At 37.5% G+C, this 17152-nt stretch overlaps 2 protein-coding genes across 2 annotated transcripts in view; one reads left to right on the top strand and one right to left on the bottom strand.

Moving 5' to 3' along the window:
- LOC129719050 (uncharacterized) overlaps window positions 1-17152 on the top strand; it is a 219523-nt gene that overhangs the window by 118037 nt on the left and 84334 nt on the right. The window lies entirely within an intron of this gene.
- Window positions 1-17152, bottom strand: part of LOC129719048 (major royal jelly protein 1-like) — a 60870-nt gene that overhangs the window by 5207 nt on the left and 38511 nt on the right. The gene's annotated exons all lie outside the window — the stretch shown is intronic.

Below are 17152 nucleotides of genomic sequence, written 5' to 3'. Positions count from 1 at the left end.
TGTAAGGTTCGCTACTAAATTGTTATGCTAGTCGATTCACCCCCTGTTGTCTACTAGTGACTGCGTCTAAAATTATGGTTTCGCTACTCTATAACTTATTTCAAACCACATCTAGCAGTGTACTTAACCTAACAAGTAGCTGTTTTCTCACCCACTTGCATGCATTGCGCTCAGTTTACCATAAATTTCTCCAAACGCGCTCCGAACTCACCAGCAGCTGAGCTGAGTGAGCAAGAGATGGGTAATATTTTGATTCCATCTCTCGGTGTTTTTCCAAACAAGTTTATTTTCCACTGTAATTGGCAGCTTCGGTGCCGCTGCCGGTTCGATTTTTGCATAATATCGGCACAACTAGTCTGCAGCCTAGTCGATGTTACTTGAACGTTTGGCATCGAGTGATGCAGTACGCGCATCGACAATGCAAACAATAACAATTTGCCAATCAGCACGGTACCAACTATGCTACAGGGACTACATGTCTATTGCGGTATTTGCACAGATGGTGCAGCGGAGTGACGATTTTAGAATGAGACGCATTGTGTAACGTGCGTTAACGACGGCTTAGTGCAGTAGTGCGATGATGTTTGGCAGTTGCTATGTAACGTATCAAATAACGACCGTTATTGATTGGGGTATCATTAGATGTAAAGTTATCCTGTATAACCTCTTTGACCAAGCGTCAAATATTTGGCACTTTTTGACAGCTAAAAATTTGGTCAAAGATAATTGTTTGTCACTCTCCAATTTTAACATGGGACAAACACGGGCAAACAACAACCACGATGTCAAATAAATTTGACCATTAAGTCAGAAGGACAAATATTTGACCATTAGACAAAGAGTGTACTACGGGCTTAAGACACAGGTTTAGATTAAACAGTTTATGCTCTTGTCTTGCGTTTCCATCTAGTGGTAAACATAACCGTTTTTGCTGTAAAGAATTAGAAAGTGAGAGATATTAACAGATTGGTTTCAGCGATTTTTTGACCATATTTTGCATGATTATCGAAACCAACAGAACCAAGAATTTTTCATACAAGTTAACATTATGAAAATATGAGCTTTGAATAAAACTCCAATAAATATCTATTAAATTTATGTGAGCTGAATATTTTTCCCATTGAATACTGCTCTATTCGTATGGTATGAAGTGCCAGTAGATCAGAGTTCATTTTGTTTATTTTTCGACACTTCCACGTTTCCTTCTCATTTCTTTCTCTAAAATTTGAACAACGAAAGCTCAACATGCTTCCATTCGCTCTATCCAGCTATCCACAAGCGGTAATGTCGGATTGATTTGACACATAGTGGAGGTTGTCAATGGAAATCTTTTATTTGTCGCCAAGAATGGAAAAAGTTTCATCGCATAACAATCATTCGCGAATCGTATTTAAAAGTGCTCTTCACAAGCTTTCGATCCCAGTAAACCATCGTAATGACACATTTTTATGTGAGCAAGAGACAAATTGAAGCAAAAAAATACCTATATGACGGCGTTCTTGTTTCATGCTAAGAGAAGAGTGGCCAAGCGGCTTTTTTCTCTTCTTCTTCGCTATTAAACATATCCCCGGTTGAACATTATTTGAATCACCTGCCTTACGCTAAATCCAGTGCAACCAGAAAAATTCATTTCTTTGATATTTTTATTTAACAAAAAAAAACATACACACAACAATAAAAATTAGATTACAAACAACACATAAAACAATACAACAAAATTTCATTTAGACGACATCCATAAATTATGTAACGCAAAAAATCCAATTTTTGGACCCCCCCCCATATGTAACGAAACGTAACGCCAACGCCTCCCTTGAAAATTACGTAACGCTGTATATGAATTTTCAACAATAATAATGAAAGTTTTTAGCGGATCCCCTCAGAGATTTTTCGTTACGTAACGCTGTTCTTAATCCCCTATGTAACAAATCGTAACGCTCGAAAATACCCCCCTCCCCCCTATAAGCGTTACGTAATTTATGGATGCCGCCTTATATTTATGTCATCATACTTCTACTGTCAAACTTTTTTTTTTCTTGTTTTTCCCCTTTCAATCGAAACAAAACAAATTTTTGATGATTAGATTTTTAAAAAGAATACAATGAAAAATATTAGGCAAAACACTCAATTCCTGTTGCAAAATCAAGGGTAAATTGCTTGTTTGTGAAGAAAAGCTTAATTTCACGTTTCGATACAAAACTTCTATTCCTTTAAAAAAAAGGCAAATAACTCTTCAGATACGAAACGATAAGTTACCTTACCAGCTGTCCTGGCTCGTATGCGGGAATCTTCTTAGAACGAAAAATCACAGGAGGGTTGTGTGCAAAGCCACGACCGCAAGGATGAAGGAGAATACTTTTACAAGAAGGAAAACCCGGTTGCTTGTGTGTCAGTCATTTTTTAATTTGTTGTTCAATTCAATATCGAATAACATACCGATCACATCTTAGCGTTATCACTGACAGTGCGAATAAAGTATTCCTTGTGATAAAATAAACAGTGAAAAGCTGATTTAACGCTCAAAACTAGACGGCTTATGTGTTGTCAAAATGAGTCAACATTTTTGATTGAATGCATTTACTAGTGCCCGCAATCGCACAGAGACTGCATTTCACTAAAATGCCTCACTGCATCAGCTGCTATCGATGCTAAACCCGCTGCAACTGCTGCGCTATCCGTAGCCATGCCAATGTTTCAGCCGCTATACGCTGCTATTGGTATCCGCTGTCCCTGCATCAGCTGGCCCAGCTGCTATCGAAGCTGAGATCCGCTGCAACTAGTGCACTATCCATTGCTATACCACAGCTGTGGTCGCTATCCGCCTGGTATCCACTGCACTGCTACTGCTGTGCTAAGGGAAGACTGCTGTTGTCGCTGTCTAGAACTATTACGAGCGGCTTCAACTGAAACAGGCTCTTATATAGGGATGAAAAACCTATCGATAGTAGTAGGAAACCATCGATAACTATCGATAGCCATTTCAGTCGATAATTCCAATCCTTACTCTTACACAGACAAATAGCAAATTTAAAATGGCAAGGTCTATGATTCTGTCGACCGTGCTTGGGAAGCGATCATATTAACGACTAATCAGATCAGTCGAATTTTGCGCTTCAACAATAATATAGTTCTCAATAATATAGTTGCTTGTCATGATTTGGACTTGATAATTTTTGAATTTTGATTATGCGAAAAATTAATTTTTATGCTGATAATGAAAGCTTTTCGAATGTTGTGCTCATGACCGAAGGAAAAGATAATTTAGTACGTTCTGAGACACGGAGATGAAGCCAAATATATATCTGTTCTAAATTTCTTTAAAGTGTAAATTGATTTAAAAGAAAATATTAACTCTTCAACTAGGTTTTTATTTCATCCTGAAAAGGACAATTTGTTGTTTAATTCATAAGATGCCGATCACATCTTTGCGTTATCACTGGCAGTGCGAATAAAGTATTCTTTGGGGGGAAAAAAAAACCCTGAGAAGCTTTCCAGAACGTACTTTTCATTGGATGCATTTGCTAGTGTGCCCGCTATCACTCAGAGACAGAATTCCACTAAAATGCCACACTGCATCTGCTGGCCCTGCTTATATTGATGCTGAGACCAACGTCAACCGCTGCGCTATCCCCATTGCCACAAGAGTCACCAATAAAATTTCTAATTAGGCTGGAAGAATGCTGAAGAAGAAACTGGAAAAAACTGGATTCAAAATAATTTACAAAATACCGAAAAAAATAATTGTGGGAGCTTCTCTGTGATGGTTATTGAATTCGACATAAGTTTTAAATACAATCGGGCTTACGTTTTGTTAAAATTATGTACTGAAAAAATTCATTTACAGGAGCAAAATCTAAAATTGCGCAACCAGTTTATCGCAAAATAAGAAAATAAAGTTTTTTTTTTCATTTAACTTTAACTTTCAACAAAAGAACTGATGCAACGTTTTTCTGCGTTACATTGTGAAGTATAAATTTCAATTATCTTTGAGTTCGCTGCTACGCAACAGAAATTAATTTGAAAAATGCCGCCTGAATATAACTTCTTAGAGATAGATTGTTTTTATTTTATATAACATTAACCTATATAACTTATATAACATTAACCTATTAATTGCAATATTTTTTTTTCTGCATGATCTGATAAAATTCATTTGTTAGTTTCTAGAATAAAGCTGAACTTACTTGCTTGTTTCTGAGCATGAGCATGATTGACCGCCCGCGGTTGCTACTCCGTTATTGCCAGATCAGCTGTTATTACACAGACAACCAACGGATGATGCTTGGGACTATCTTTCATCCTCGATGTGTAAAAACTGGTGACCTTAATCTTTATATTAGGCAATACCAGCGCCGGCCGCATCCGAATGCAGGTCAAAGGAGGAATGTGTATAGGAATATGTTGACGTGATACTCGCTTTATTGGAAGCCGAGAACACCTCTGCACTTCCACGAGAAATCACTGGGATGTTGGAGAAAAGGGTAGGGTTTGCAGCAGGTTTCGTTTTGGTAAACGATGCGCTGAGTTCGAGTACCGGGTTCATAATTACAAATATCGCGCCTATAAGTTCAAAATAACCTCCGCGAAAATTATTACGCGATCCGAACTCATTCTGTTTGATATACCACGGTAAAAAAAAAGCATGCGAGGAATCCGTACCTGCGACTAAATTGAGACAGACTAAAATATTCGAATATTTCCTTAGCAAATCATTTAGTAAGTACCGAAAAGAATATCCCATTGATTTATCTCAGCCGACTACACAATGTTACGAATGCTACAAAAGTTCTATCCACGTTAACGTCTCGCCACTTTCGTTTTCTCGGTGAGATTATACCGACAACTATATCGCGTTGATAATCTATCTGTATAAAACACGAACTCATGGAAGGTATCGACGCGTAGTCTCTAGATACTCGGTCACCCAGACATCTGGCTTTCTGCTTAACAGATCGACTAACGACGTTCGTTTGTTCTTAAAAAGCGATTTCCTGATTTGAGACCAATTCATGCACGACCGCTCTATTCCTTCCTACCAATGTGGACGCGTAGGGACGCGGCGTTTTAGGTCGATTAATTTTATTTGTCTACGCAAGAGTCGCCTATTATATACAAAAATTGGCAAAGTTCCGTGCATCAAGAGCCCCAAAAATTTAAAAAAAATGCAGGTACACATATTTGCCAAAACGTAGTCTCAAATTTGAGGACAAAACGCCAAACTAGTCATAATTAAGAAATAGTATTTAAAACGATTATTCAAAAGCTAGAAAAATCGAATAATAAAGCATAAGATTCTGGTTAGGTGAAATCCATCCACCACCAGAATCATTTCAATATTTTCCTAATTAAAATCCCCCTTCCTCTCAAAACAGAAGACGTCTTTCGACATACGCGGACTTTGAAAAGAATACATCACGTAATAATTAGATCAATTGCGATATTTATCGACCGAGTTAAACTTATTCATGTGGGTTGGTATTTCGTAAAAGTGAAATAAAAAAATCAGCAGATCTGGAATCGCTGCTGGTATTCCTGAATAACTGATCTAGGCCACACTAATGTTAAAAGAAGCAAACTTCGTTGCTATGTTGTCCATGCCCACGTGGGAAAAAAAGAGACTGCACTAGGATCTCTTTCACCGTCGTCACCTAAATAATACAGTCTTCTCATTCTTGAATAGCCATCGCGTGAGAGTGAGATAATGAATATGATCTTATTGGAAAATTCACAGCGGTGGATCTTATTGGAAAACGCTAGCATCCGTCACGTTGGAAAGAATTGGGCTCACCTTAGCATTTATGGGTTTCGCGAGGTCGATGAAATTATAATAATACATATAAAATACTATATAATATATAAGTAAACGATGGATTATAAAATCTCCTTTGGTAGGGAAGAAAACTAGCACCTCTCTGTACTGTGTAAGATACAGTTTTACTTATCTGTCGTTACCGCCGCCATTGCGTCTTGCTGCCTTGCACCTGGATAAAATAGTATTTTCTACACTTTATTGCAAAGCTTTGGCAAGTACTTCAACTTGCTGAGTAAACTACATCACTAATCTTCACTTTTAACACAATTATTCTCGTTAACCCGCTCTGTAACTCATCAAAAATAAGTTTTTAATATTTTAAACACGCACAATTAAAAAAAAAAACACCGTTTCGCTCAGCAGTGCACCCAGTCCTCTACCCTGAACTTACTTGCTTTGTTTCTGGCGAGAAAATACGATACTAAAAATGCCGTTAAGAAATGCTACAATGATTTATCAATCCACAAAATTTACGTTCTAAAAATATTTCCAAAAACCAATCAGAGCTTGAGTGTCCAAAGAATCTGGATAAAACTGGCAGATATACAAATAAAACTGGAAGATTTTGGAATTAAACTGTTTGACTGGATAACTTGAAAAAACTGGAAGAATCCAGTTTAAACTGGAACATTGGCAACGCCCACAGTAGTGGACGCTTCCATTGCCATTGGTATCCGCTGCCCTGCATCACCTGGTCCTGCTATCGATGCTTAGACCATACCACAGCTGGGACCGTTATCCGCTGCATTGCTACTGCTGCTAAGGGAGGAGTGCTGTTGTTGCAGTCTAGAATTATAATGAGCGGCTTCGGGTGAAACAGGCTCTCATACAGGCCAAATAGCACATTTCAAATGGCAAGGTCTATGATTCTGTCGACCGTGCTTGGGAAGCAATCATATAACGACCAATCATAGGCCGAAGTTTTCGTTTTGACAAGGCTTGACTATTTTTAATAGTACAATAGTTTGAAAAATAAAATTACAATTATCTGCATTTGGGAAGAATCTTGGAAGATTTTCCAAGCTTATGCTGCAAGAACGAAGGAAATCCATCGAATACTAACCGATTTATTAGCATTTGAAATTGGACATATTTTAAACTTTTTTCGGTTTTAGATTTACATTTCACATCCCTATGTAGCCGAACTTCCTGAGAGAAATATTCTACTTCAAAAAAAATCACAGGAAGGTTGTATGCAAAGCCACGAGGTTGAAGTAGAATACTTTTACAAGAAAGATAACCCGGCTTTTTGCGTGTCAGTCATTTTTTCTAGTAAATAAACGTTGACCGTTCATTGGCAGTATTGTAACTTCTTTTTGTTTGATATTTTGAATGAAGTTCATTGAATATTTTCAAATTTTGTGCAAATGAAAAGTGAAGTGCTGCCGAATTGTAATATGCACATTTCTTACGACATCATTAAACGGGTACGGAACAAAGACTACGGTTATGCAGAACGCGAATAACGGCGCGATGCGATTCGCCTTACCGTGGTGAAATGTACAGCTTTTCTTAAGGCGAAGTAGTGCTATATATTTCAACACATTTCGTCTTGCCGAATCGCATCGCGCCGTTATTTGCGTTCTGCATAACCGTAGCCAAACACTAAGCGACGCAAACACGTAATAATAGTCCGAGTATGCATGTAGATGAAGATAATTAACTATGGATTATAGCGCAAAACGAGAAAATATTAACTCTTCAAATATTCATTTGTGTTCTTCAAATTTTAGTTCTTCTATTTAAAATCAAATGAAATGTCTGTTTATAATCTGATGAAGCTCTTATATAGGCCAAATGATGCATTCCCAATTTACTAGGTCCATAACTATGCCGACCGTGCTTGGAAAAGCAATCGTGTAACGACCAATCAGAGGTCGAATTTTGTTTTTTGACAAGGCTTAAGAATTTTAAATAGTACAATAGTTCGAATAATGAAATTGCAATTTTATGCATTCGGTAGGAATCTTAGAAGATTTTCTAATCGATTGCTGCAAAAACGAAGGAAATCCATCGAAAACTAACCAATTTATTAGCATTTGAAATTGGACATATTTCTCACTTTTTCCAGTTTTAGATTTTCATTTCACATCCCTATGTAGCCGAACTTCCTGAGAGAAGTATTCTACTTCAAAAAATTACACACGGATAAAAATGGTGCATTTTTTTTCGAGTCCAGTATGTATATCTTGATAAAAAGAAAAAGCAAAATCGAGGAAGAACAAATAAATGATACGGCGGAAATACACCAAAAACCTAACCGATTCTATCGTAGATTTGGCTCATTCCAGTTAAGTATTGGTAGTTTAATGGTAAGTTTCACCCGTACCTTATTTTCTAGAATCTAGATTGTCTCAAGTTTCGTGTTTATTGTTACACAATGATTAACGTTCGTGTGATAACTATTAATAAGAAATTCAGAAACAGTTTCAAGATCCAGGTACATTTTGTAAAACCCATTTTCCTACTGCAGATTTTCGATGTTAACGGAACAGGTTATGAAAGCACTTTTTCTCTGTCAGTCGTTGCAAATGAGCATCACACTCATAGTAGTATCTGAATAGGATGGGCAGGGAGTAAACGCTAGCATCCTTATTAAATTTATTACCTGTGATATGGCTACTGTTGAATGCTGGTAGAATAAGACCTCCTCGAGAAATATTCTCTGCAGAACAAACATTCAATGCGTATTTCATTCAACAACTGGAATGACTTTTTTCCTGAGTCCGCCCGGCGACTCTTCTCACCTCTTGCCTCATTCTATCGGATAAATTCCGTGAGGGGATTATGCAACCTTTTAGCACAGAACGGAAGGTCATCTGTGATACGAAAACTGCTAAGTGCTCAGTGAATTTTGCAGCGCTCCCTAGGGGTGGAAAGAACGCTTTTTACACGGAAAATAAACAAAATTTATACTACTTTTATCGAAATCAATCAAACACACTGGTATAAATCTGTCGGCGAAAACACTACAGGTTAACCCTGCTAAGCATCTGTAAGAAGGAAAACACATTATTTCTAGGGGCTTGACAACTTTATTTCATGAAAAATATTTCGGTAATGGTTGATATATATATTAATATCTATCATTTATTTATCACATCAACTTCCCAACCATAGCGTATAGGACATGGTGAAACGGTTTGATCAACAAGTAGGCACGAGCGGGGAAGCGTTTTCTATTTTGTACGGTTGAAGACGAGGCATCACCAAGCGACAGCAAATAACTTATTCTACTTGTTAATAGATTCTTACTAACTAAGCAAATGAAAATCGCAAGTTCATGTGTTTCAAGTTGTGAACTGCTTCTAAAATGAATGAATATCAGTAGCAAGGTATGTAGCTTTACCGGATTTATAATTTGAATGCATCGAAATAGTATATTATAAGATGCGATGAATTTTGGTCATCGGTTGTTTTTATAAACAAATTTAGTCTTTGGCATTTTTTCGCAATATAGCCGGTTGTACTTTTACATACCGTTTTACTATGTTTCTATACACCAACATCACAACAACGATAATATGACTTCAAAAAGTTTTGATGTAACTAGAGGAATGTCTGAAAATGCAACGATAAACACTTAGAAACAATGAATACAATCAAATTTTGCTCGTTGCACTAAATTCGTAGCCCAACTAGTGAAGGACTTTCACGCGTTGGGTTGAGCTATCCAGGTTGCAAGATGACACCGGTTGTTTCTTTTTGTTAGGATTACCAATCACCTATTGGGTTACGCAGTGTCTTGCCCCTAGCATTCTTCAAAACAGCTGACTCAGATACCGGCATAGATGATTGTAGAACTGTTCCTTTATTGTTTTCCAGTAATCTACTCCTTTTAACTGTGAAAATAATCAGATTATTAACACGAGTTACATAAAGTGAGCGTCGCATCTTTTGTTTCAAGTCTCTAATTACCATCTCGTTTAGAGTCCTCTTAAAGATTACTCGTATATTACGTAACGTGAAATTTGGCAATTTTCAAAACCCCCATCAACTAAGTAACGCAAATTTGCATGGTGGTCTTATGCAGTGTAACACTTCGCTGGATACCTTTCCTCCACCTCTCCCCTGAGCGCGTTATGTATTATACAAATGTTTCCATATATGAGCGAACGCTAGAGGTAAGGCACTATTGATATACAATGGTGATTCGCTTACCGGTTGCTCCTTAGTCGGGGGTTTGTTATTTGGGCCCTCATCCATCTAAAAAGCGCTCTTATGTCAAAATGGAACGACATTCAAATGCATGCAAGAAACCCGAAAAGTGAATAAAAAATAAAATAAATTTTTACAACTCGTACTTCAGTTTATTTGTCATTGATTGTTGGTGGTTACCTTTGATTACTCGAAAAAAATGACATTGATCACTTCGGAGTATTCTCAGGTTACGACGCATTTCGAAACCCCTTGAAACGAACCTCTTGGGATCCTTTTTAGTGTTCTGTAAGGTTGTCACTTTCGGTTGTCAGCAAAGATACCAGATTTGTCAGCAAAACGATGATTTGTTTTGATTCGCAGGTATGTGCGGTTTTTTTCAATCTCCATCCCGCATAATCAATAACCATAAACGGATGATAATCCATATGGTTTAACGATACCCCATACAGTCGAAACTGTATCCCGAACTAGTTATTAGGCACGTTTTATGGTTATTGATTATGCGGGAAGGTTGACTACATTTTTTTTTTCCTATGACTTCCTCAAAATGTGTGCAGTTTTTACAGATTTCTGCCTGCTCGAGCGCATTTTTTCGAATCACGATTAGATTTTTATCAGATTTAAAAAAAAAGACTGCACAATGAAACCGGTACCTCTTACAATCGCATTATTCGTTGCTCTAGAAGCTAACCTGATTTTAATTAACCTTATTCAGCTTATTTTTGTTTAAATGGCATGTCGCATGTCACTTCAATGAGAAGAAAATCTATATTCTCCAGAATGGACTAGAGTCAATCGACAAAACATTTAATATAATCTTATAAGAGGATGAAAATAGTTTATAAATTTCATTTTCGAATAAAAATGTGATTCATTTATTATAAATATTCTGAAAATTTGCGTTGAAAAATCCATCTGTGCCATGATTTTTAAAAACTCAAAGTACTTTCTTTAGTTGAAAAAAAAAAATACTCACGAGCTGCATTTTAAATTTTAACAATTTTCAAAAATAGCCGTCTATGACACATGGTACAATTGTAAATGGAAGAATTGCAACATTAACGTTTCAAAACGCACGATTTTTCAATAACATTGATTGTTGTTCGTGTTTCAAATCAACATTTGTCGATTACAATACTTTCGTTACACTATTGTATTATGACAAACTCCACAAATGTGAATAATTGCGAATTTTTACCCAAAACGTTTTTGCATCGAACGTAATAGATTGTATTAAACGGGTTAAACTGTTGAAATAACTGTCAATTCAAAACATCGAATAAATTATGCCACATTATACCACTGGCAAAGCGGCATAAACGTACACGACAAATATATATTGCCCGAGAGCACAGAAAATTCAATTGTCATTTTTCAGTCCTTTTTGTGTGCACTTTCTGTTCGATCATATACCTGAAGTTGACCTTCCGTTCTGTGCTTTTAGCACAGAACGGAAGGTCATCTGTGATACGAAAACTGCTAAGTGCTCAGTGAATTTTGCAGCGCTCCCTAGGGGTGGAAAGAACGCTTTTTACACGGAAAATAAACAAAATTTATACTACTTTTATCGAAATCAATCAAACACACTGGTATAAATCTGTCGGCGAAAACACTACAGGTTAACCCTGCTAAGCATCTGTAAGAAGGAAAACACATTATTTCTAGGGGCTTGACAACTTTATTTCATGAAAAATATTTCGGTAATGGTTGATATATATATTAATATCTATCATTTATTTATCACATCAACTTCCCAACCATAGCGTATAGGACATGGTGAAACGGTTTGATCAACAAGTAGGCACGAGCGGGGAAGCGTTTTCTATTTTGTACGGTTGAAGACGAGGCATCACCAAGCGACAGCAAATAACTTATTCTACTTGTTAATAGATTCTTACTAACTAAGCAAATGAAAATCGCAAGTTCATGTGTTTCAAGTTGTGAACTGCTTCTAAAATGAATGAATATCAGTAGCAAGGTATGTAGCTTTACCGGATTTATAATTTGAATGCATCGAAATAGTATATTATAAGATGCGATGAATTTTGGTCATCGGTTGTTTTTATAAACAACTTTAGTCTTTGGCATTTTTTCGCAATATAGCCGGTTGTACTTTTGACATACCGTTTTACTATGTTTCTATACACCAACATCACAACAACGATAATATGACTTCAAAAAGTTTTGATGTAACTAGAGGAATGTCTGAAAATGCAACGATAAACACTTAGAAACAATGAATACAATCAAATTTTGCTCGTTGCACTAAATTCGTAGCCCAACTAGTGAAGGACTTTCACGCGTTGGGTTGAGCTATCCAGGTTGCAAGATGACACCGGTTGTTTCTTTTTGTTAGGATTACCAATCACCTATTGGGTTACGCAGTGTCTTGCCCCTAGCATTCTTCAAAACAGCTGACTCAGATACCGGCATAGATGATTGTAGAACTGTTCCTTTATTGTTTTCCAGTAATCTACTCCTTTTAACTGTGAAAATAATCAGATTATTAACACGAGTTACATAAAGTGAGCGTCGCATCTTTTGTTTCAAGTCTCTAATTACCATCTCGTTTAGAGTCCTCTTAAAGATTATTCGTATATTACGTAACGTGAAATTTGGCAATTTTCAAAACCCCCATCAACTAAGTAACGCAAATTTGCATGGTGGTCTTATGCAGTGTAACACTTCGCTGGATACCTTTCCTCCACCTCTCCCCTGAGCGCGTTATGTATTATACAAATGTTTCCATATATGAGCGAACGCTAGAGGTAAGGCACTATTGATATACAATGGTGATTCGCTTACCGGTTGCTCCTTAGTCGGGGGTTTGTTATTTGGGCCCTCATCCATCTAAAAAGCGCTCTTATGTCAAAATGGAACGACATTCAAATGCATGCAAGAAACCCGAAAAGTGAATAAAAAATAAAATAAATTTTTACAACTCGTACTTCAGTTTATTTGTCATTGATTGTTGGTGGTTACCTTTGATTACTCGAAAAAAATGACATTGATCACTTCGGAGTATTCTCAGGTTACGACGCATTTCGAAACCCCTTGAAACGAACCTCTTGGGATCCTTTTTAGTGTTCTGTAAGGTTGTCACTTTCGGTTGTCAGCAAAGATACCAGATTTGTCAGCAAAACGATGATTTGTTTTGATTCGCAGGTATGTGCGGTTTTTTTCAATCTCCATCCCGCATAATCAATAACCATAAACGGATGATAATCCATATGGTTTAACGATACCCCATACAGTCGAAACTGTATCCCGAACTAGTTATTAGGCACGTTTTATGGTTATTGATTATGCGGGAAGGTTGACTACATTTTTTTTTTTCCTATGACTTCCTCAAAATGTGTGCAGTTTTTACAGATTTCTGCCTGCTCGAGCGCATTTTTTCGAATCACGATTAGATTTTTATCAGATTTAAAAAAAAGACTGCACAATGAAACCGGTACCTCTTACAATCGCATTATTCGTTGCTCTAGAAGCTAACCTGATTTTAATTAACCTTATTCAGCTTATTTTTGTTTAAATGGCATGTCGCATTTCTTTCGCATGTCGCATTTCTTTCGCATTTCCATCTGTGCCATGATTTTTAAAAACTCAAAGTACTTTCTTTAGTTGAAAAAAAAAAATACTCACGAGCTGCATTTTAAATTTTAACAATTTTCAAAAATAGCCGTCTATGACACATGGTACAATTGTAAATGGAAGAATTGCAACATTAACGTTTCAAAACGCACGATTTTTCAATAACATTGATTGTTGTTCGTGTTTCAAATCAACATTTGTCGATTACAATACTTTCGTTACACTATTGTATTATGACAAACTCCACAAATGTGAATAATTGCGAATTTTTACCCAAAACGTTTTTGCATCGAACGTAATAGATTGTATTAAACGGGTTAAACTGTTGAAATAACCGTCAATTCAAAACATCGAATAAATTATGCCACATTATACCACTGGCAAAGCGGCATAAACGTACACGACAAATATATATTGCCCGAGAGCACAGAAAATATAATTGTCATTTTTCAGTCCTTTTTGTGTGCACTTTCTGTTCGATCATATACCTGAAGTTGACCTTCCGTTCTGTGCTTTTAGCCTAGTTTTGCTAAACCCCATCGAATCTCTTCCAGGGTAATTGCAGATAGTAAGACGCATACTTCGCTCCAAACATAGTCTCACTCAGTAGGCCAATTATTTTGCCCTATCACGTTCAGATGCCGTAACGATTTACGTCTTCTCTGCACTTCCCTCTTGTCTGTTGACTTGCTCCCACATACTGGATGCATCGAACTCACTGATCACATGTTTCCAGAGTAAGACTGAGTACGTGCAACGAAATCACTCCGTTGACAGTTAAACAAGATCACAAAAATGCTTTTGTTAATACTGTTACTTATTTTCTTCCCTATTATGAGTTTCAGTTCACGGTCAGGAAATTGTACCAGACCGACGACAACAGACGGATACTTATGGTCAGCGTATAAACCAGACCAGAAAAGACAAGGTATAATGCATTTTTGAAATACAAGGTCGCGTGCCTTTGCCGCTGGCTGCAGGCAACATAAGCCAATGTCGAGCGAATACGAGCAGAAAAACATGAGTGAAAAACAGTTTTATGGAAAACTATTCTGCCTTGTACTTGATGCGGTTAGCAGGGTTGCATCCGAGTCGTGTTGCCATACTTTTTTTTTCATATCAACCCATGAGTACAGCCCTGACGGAAGCCAACGGTCGACGATCCGCAATCTATGTTTCAATTACGCGCCCGGACACTGACTACCCGCCGTGCATCGCTTTCTCTCGTAGGCATTTTGTTGCTGGGCGTGCTTTGAGTAGCTTCAGACAGTCGCGGAATGTGAGGTAATTTTGTGCCATCGTTGTAACAGTGGCCGTTTTATTTAATTTTACACCGCTACTCTGCTTCCTCTCGGCCAGACTCAAGACCGGTTATTTGCTGGAGGAAATTACGTCTACTTCCACAAAGATCTCACTGCTACCGTTGGCGGACGGCGTTTGTGAGCCGCTTAAAACAACGGTAGCCGCCAGATTCAATGACATCTGAGCTCATAGCCGCATTCATCGTCATGGAGAAAAGAAGATCAAGAATCGAGATGGATATCTTAAATAACTTGCAGTGTTTCCTTTCAAAGTCCTTAATTTTATTTGCTGATTTTCTATGCATCAGCTAAATCAGACGAGCGTTCGGCTAACCTTTTGCTCTGTTTAAGGTGTCGCAAATTGCGAATTTCACGATAAAGACTTCTTCAATCATTCCTCCAAAGAAGTAAAATGTGTTCTCAACTTCATAACAATCATTGAAGCCCCTTTTGCTAGAAGTTTGCGTATCGCTTGTTATTATGGTCTTGAGAAGCATTAGAAGTTTCATGAGCGGTTGAAACGGTACGGAATCCAAGCATCATTGCCTCATTGTTGTTAGTTCATAGTTTCCAGATTTTTGAATTTTTCATGCTTGCAACTTGTACATTATTCCACAGAATCATCAAAATAAACATTTTTACACTGAAAACATCACATCAGCAATGAAAACACATCTACTACCCAAAATCTACTTCACATAATCAATTAGAAGCCATTCGCTCTTAATGCCTGTGGTTGATAGTACTGACAATACGGGCGCCCAGTTTCATATACGCAATTAAATTGAAAATAATAATAAAAAAAAAAAATAAACAACAAAAAAAGTAATTTCGCGACAGGCAACTTAAAAATCATTTCGTCGGATTTTTCGCGATGTTCAGCCGTTATTTGTGAAAAATAATTTCGTAGCTACCGGCGTAAAAATGCAAACAGCACCAGGGAAGAGAAAAGAGCGGCGTGAAAAATAGCAAGATGGTTAGTCTAATATTTAACGATATTTCATGAGGCATTCCGACAATGCGCTAGTATGCAGGAGAAAGCCATCGCTCCTGCCATGCTCTAGAGAAAAATATTCTATTTCAGCAAATTTGACTGCTAAATAAGGTTTTTAATACGTCGGGGAAAATTGAGTATTAATTAAAGTCGACAGTTTTTTTTCGGTAGCTAACAGCTACCTAATCAATTCATTTATGAAAATTGATCACACTCAATATCTACCGAGAGAGAGTGAAAGAGAGACACAGAAAACCATTCAAGCGATCCAACTAATTGACTATATCAAAACCGCTATTTAAATATAATTCATTCCGGTCGTTTGTTCATCGACACCCGGCGAGGTACAAATTCCGGCGTGGGAAATGTGCATTTTTTGCATTTCGTTTTTCAGCATATTTTCCACTTGAACGTCCATTGTGACGTCAATCGAAAAACGTCGTAGCATGCCGTATTTTTTTTTTTTTTTGACGCAGCATCTGGTCGATGCTGTTGCGATTTGCGATTTGCGATTGGCCTACTCGTATGTTGCTGCAACCGGTTCGATCCAGCTGAACACTAGTACACGGATAAGTGAAGGGTTTCCAAGGCTCCATGCACCGCCAACAAGAACCTTTTGGAACCCGGTCAAGCCATTATTCATTGCTTTCAGTGTTCGAAATAAAACTCTCGGTATTGTGAGCAGATCTATCGACATAAGGTTACCGGAGCGGCCCATGTTATGTATACTGAACAACGACAGCTAGTATCTCCATAAACAAACCGCCTTTTTCTCATTTATCCATTTCACAAGCGTCTCCGTGTAAACTGAAACTGAAACTCTAGAAATGTACTCCTTGACTCAATCGAAAATTACGTATAAAGTAAATTAAATACGAATAAAGAATTCAATTAGAGTGCACCTTTCCCGCTAATGGTAAAGGGGAGTAATTGCAACATTACTCGGTTAGGCCTCTTGGTCACGAGAGCAAACTCACAGACCGATTGCGATTGAAGGGTTGTACCGAGCATTGAAGGACTCGCGAGGATCAACATTTTCTACCCACAGTGGCGTATCCTCGATATCCCCACGGGAAAATCTGATCGACGCCCAATCAGCTTGTCAATCACCGGGTAGATCAAAATCGCGATATTCAAACAAAAATAAAACCAGATCAAATATGCGCCTTGCACGCGCGTGGTTCTAATTGGGCCCAACTCGTACGTAGGTACTATGAAGCCACGGTCTGTAGGACAGGCCTTCGTCCATTAATCAATTATTGCTTGTTTCGATTCGTTATTTTTTGCCCA

This window comes from Wyeomyia smithii, chromosome 1 (assembly GCF_029784165.1).
Source record: "Wyeomyia smithii strain HCP4-BCI-WySm-NY-G18 chromosome 1, ASM2978416v1, whole genome shotgun sequence".
NCBI lineage: Eukaryota > Metazoa > Arthropoda > Insecta > Diptera > Culicidae > Wyeomyia > Wyeomyia smithii.
Note: the sequence above shows the minus strand (reverse complement) of the source record. Positions and strands in the feature narration are given on the sequence as shown.